Raw genomic sequence first — 4,834 nt, forward strand, 5'->3', positions numbered from 1 at the left:
AAGAAAAAACCCTAGGAAAAGTAGGTGAAGAAGCTTCCACAACCCCTCCAAAACCCTAATTTTGGAGCCCCAACTCCTTCCTTAACACCCCTACTCCGATTTTAGCCCAAAAAACACCCAAAAACCTTTCAAAAACACCCAAAAATCCACCACAAATTCAAAGCATCCAGATCCAAGAAAGAGACACCTTGCCTCGGAGATCAGAAATCAGATCCGGAGACAAAACGAAGCAAGGAGTACGGTACAAGGAACTATTTTTCAGATCTGAGGGAATAACACTTTTGCAGATCAAAGGTAAAAGTTTATTTTATTTTTAATCTAGGTTTATCATTAGCAATGTAGATCTATTTGGGATAAGTAGAGACCGGCATTGGCCGGGCGGGGTTGGTGCCTAACACCTTCCAACCCCGTAACATGATCCCCGGATTCAGATTTCTATAGTAGATTAGTTCTTTTTATCCATTGTAGGGTCAATTTGGTTCCTAGACCGTAATAACTAGGTGGCGACTCCCAAACCTCAAGGGTCAAAAGCGGATCCGCGCACCCCGCGGATCGAGGGCGCTTTCAACGACATGATACACAAGGAAGTTGAAGTCTATGTAGATGATATGATAGTCAAGTATAAGGAATGATCGGGGGATGTTGCTGTACTAGAAAAGTTTCTTACAAGGATTCAAATGTACCAACTCCGACTCAACCCGCAGAAATGTGTGTTTGGAGTAACTTCTGAAAAATTATTGAGATTTGTGGTCAGTCAAAGAGTAATCGAAGTAGACCCTGTGAAGATTAAAGCTATCCAAGAAAGGCCACCATCTGAGACTGAAAAGTAGATCCGAGGTTTTTTTGACAGAATCTAGTATGTCAGTAGATTCATCGCTCAATTCACCAATATCTGTGAACCTATTTTCAAGCTTCTCAAGAAGAATGAACCAACAGTTTGGAATGAACAATGTCAAAAGGCTTTCAATCAAGTGAAGGAATATCTCTTGAACCCGCCTATTTTGGTTCCACCTACACCAGGTGAACCACTTCTTCTTTATCTATCAGTCATAGAAGAAGCTATGGGATACATGCTTGCACAGTATGACAAAGGTAATCACAAAGAAAGGGCTATCTACTATATCAGTAAAAAGATGTTAGAGTATGAACGAAAGTATTCAGCCATTGAAAAAACTTGTTTGGCACTGGTATGGGCTACTCAGAGAGTTCGGCACTATATGTTATTGCATTCAGTAATCTTTTATCTCGGATGGATCCTCTCAAATATCTCTTCGAGAAATTGATACTGACAGGGAGAACAGCACGATGGTTGTTGTTGTTATCAGAATTTGACATCACCCATGTTATGCAGAAATCTACCAAAGGAAGAGTTGTGGAAGAATACTTGACAGATCATCTAATGGTAGAAGGAATAAGGCATGTTGATCAGTTCCCAGATGAGAATATCTTGCATGTTGAAGAAGAACCGCAGAATCAAACATGGCAATTATATTTTAATGGAGCCGTCAATCAGAATGGGTATGGAATAGAGGCAATTTTGTTTTCATCAGAAGGATGCCACATTCCTATCACTGTTAAGTTAGCCTTCTCCAACACCAATAATACAACATAATATGAAACGTGCATTGCTAAACTTGAAGCTGCTTTGAATTTGGGTATTACAGAAATTGAAGTTTTCGGGGATTCAGCCTTGGTCATACATCAGTCATTAGAAGAATGAAAAACTAGGGATGAAAAGTTGAAGCCCTATCATGAGTATCTATTAAACTTAATGAGTAAGTTTAAAGCTATCCTGTTCCAGCACTTCTCAATGGAAGATAATAGATTTGCTGACGCATTAGTCACTCTCTCTTGAATGATTCATTTGTCCCCTGACATGGAATTGAGGTTGATCACCGTCGAAGTCAAAGATAAACCCTTATATTGCCATCAGATCAACATTGCTACTCAACTATCTGATGGAAAGTCATGGTATACGGATATAAAAAGAGTATTAGAAAAATAAGAATTCCTAGAAGAAGCATCAAGGAAGGAACGACAAACCCTACTAAGATTAGCATCTCAATTCATCCTGTGTGTGGGAAGTTTATACAAAAGGTCTTATGATGGGATTTATTTGTTATGCGTCGATGAAGATCAGGCTGAACAGATAATGGTTGAACTACATTCAGGGGATTGTGCTCCTTATATGAGTGGAAAAATGTTAGCCAGGAAAATTACGAGATAAGGGTATTACTGGCCCACGATGGAAATAGATTGTCATCACATGGTTAAGACCTGCCACAAATGCCAAATACTTGCAAACCTCATACATGTGCCACCTTCTCAATTAGATGGTCTGACTTCACCGTGGCCATTCTCGATTTAGGGAATTGACATTATTAGTAAAATATCGCCTAAGGCATTAAACAGGCATGAATACATTGTAGTTACTATCGATTATTTTACTAAGTAAGTTGAAACTACCTCTTATATGGTCCTCACAACATCTTGAGTTGCAAAGTTTATCAAACAAACCTCATCAATCGATATGGGATACCTTTGGAACTGATCTCTGATAATGGATCACACTTTAAAGTCGAAGTTATTACACTATGTTCAAAGTTCAAAATCTTGCATCACAAATCGTCTCCTTATTGTCCTTAGACAAATGGAGCAGTCGAGGCGGCTAATAAGAATCTTAAGACTATCATCAGAAAAATGTGTCAATTACATTAAGATTGGTCAGAAAAACTGTTATTTGCACTGTTGGCATACCGAACTTCAATTCGATCTTCCACTGGAGTTACTCCTTACTCTTTAGTATATGGCATGAAAGCAGTCTTGCCAGTTGAAATGGAAATCCTGTCTCTCAGGTTCTTATTGGAAAGTCAGTTGTAAGAAGCAGATTGGGTTCGTCAACGGTATGAAGAATTAAATCCGATCGAAGAAAAACGACTAAGAGCTTTGTACCACGTTCAGGCTTATCAGAGAAGAGTCACCCGTGTATTTGACAGAAAGATCAAGGCCCGTCACTTACAAGTAGGAGATTTGGTACTCAAAGATAATCGGACATCTATCTTTGACCCTAGAGGGAAGTTCAAGTTAAATTAGGGAGGTCCGTTCATCATCAAGGAAATATTACCAGGAAAAGCTGTCAGACTTCAAGATCATGATGGAATCGAATTACTAGAACCAACCAACCTTGACCAAATCAAGCAGTACTACATTTAAGGAGGCCGTCTTTGGCTGAATTAATTCTCTTACTACCCCATTCAATATCTCCATTCTCAGCCCTATGCAACTATAAAAAAAAAGTAAAAAAAGTAATATATATATATATATATATATACCTTTTCCTTTTCAGCTCGATCACCTAACCTAGGGGAAGGGAAAAATTCAAACTACGTTTTGGTCTGATCCCAAAATTGGGGTACGTAGGCAACCTGAGAAGTTACTTCAGGCCTGGCCACGTCAAAATAAAAAAATAAATTCCCCTAAAAAAATCAAAAACAGAAATATTATCAAAGAAGGAAAGAAAATTCAAAAAAAAAAATTTAAAAGAAATGCCACACAAGGAGTATTTGGGTTCTTGAGCCTCAAAATTCCTTTCTTTTTATGCCCAATCCTAAGCCTACTTATAAAAGTCCTCCCAAGTACTATGTGAAAAAGTCAAGGAATGTAGGAAAGCATGATCAGGCAGTAACTCTAGAAGTTCAAAAAGGAAAGAAAAAGAAAAAGAAAAATGGGGCCAGTTAGATTGAAAACTCGAAAGGACGATTTAGGCAAAAATTAAGGTAAGCTCGCAAGGTTAAAAATCCGAAAGGACGGCCTTGGCAATAATTACAACAAATAAAAAAGTCTAGGTTGAAAATCCCAAAAGGACGACTTAGGCCAAAATTAGGGCAAGCTTGCAAGGTTGAAAATCTGAAAGGACAACCTTGGCAACAATCAGAGCATAGAAAAGAGAAAAAATTGTAAGCTCGCTAGATCGAAAATCTAAAAAGGTGATCTAGGCAAAAGCTAGAGCATGCTCGCTATATTGAAAACTTGAAAAGATAATCTAGTCAAAACTTAGAGCAACCAAAAAATAAAAGAAAATCTCTATTGAGTTGAGAAGCTGAAAGGGTGGTCGGAACCGAAACATCAGAAGTTCGAATGATCAAATTTCAATACTCAGACTGAATCAAACATAGACTCAGTGGATACAAGTATCTCGTCTATAATTAATCTGAAGAGTTCATGTCTGTAGATACCCCAATTTGCATGAACCCGTTAGGAAAATCCAAATTTTCTCGAATTGATTCCGAGTTAGACTTAAACTTCTCAATGGACCCACATTGCCACTTGGCATCATATTCATGCATACATGCATACATGCATACTTATTGCATCTTATATCATTACATGCCCATACCTTATCCTTAATCCACTTTAAACCTATGTCCATCACCTATATTCTAAGTCCAAACCCAAGTCCATATTCCAAACCCAAAACCAAGTCCATCATAAGCCTAAACCCAAGTCCATGTCCCAACCCAAACCCAAGTCCATATCCTAACCCAAACCCAAGCCCAACACCAAGCCCACTCCAAGTCCATTCTCCCACCCCTTCATATGATGACACATATTGATACCTCATAAGCCCCCAATACCCAATGCATCATCTAATTGGAGGGTCAACTTCCCTTTTGTGAAAACTCAAGAATGCCCTTCTCAAAAGGTCTAGTCAAATCAAAAAGATTATTTGGTCTTTGGTAATAATCCATAAAGGTGAGAGAACTTCCCATTATGCCCTCAAAAGGTGGGAATCTTCAAGTACATACATGGAGTTCTCCCATTGATCCATTTCAAA

The sequence above is a fragment of the Akebia trifoliata genome, chromosome 11 (genome assembly GCF_017979445.1).
Source record: "Akebia trifoliata isolate Shusen 1 chromosome 11, ASM1797944v1, whole genome shotgun sequence".
NCBI lineage: Eukaryota > Viridiplantae > Streptophyta > Magnoliopsida > Ranunculales > Lardizabalaceae > Akebia > Akebia trifoliata.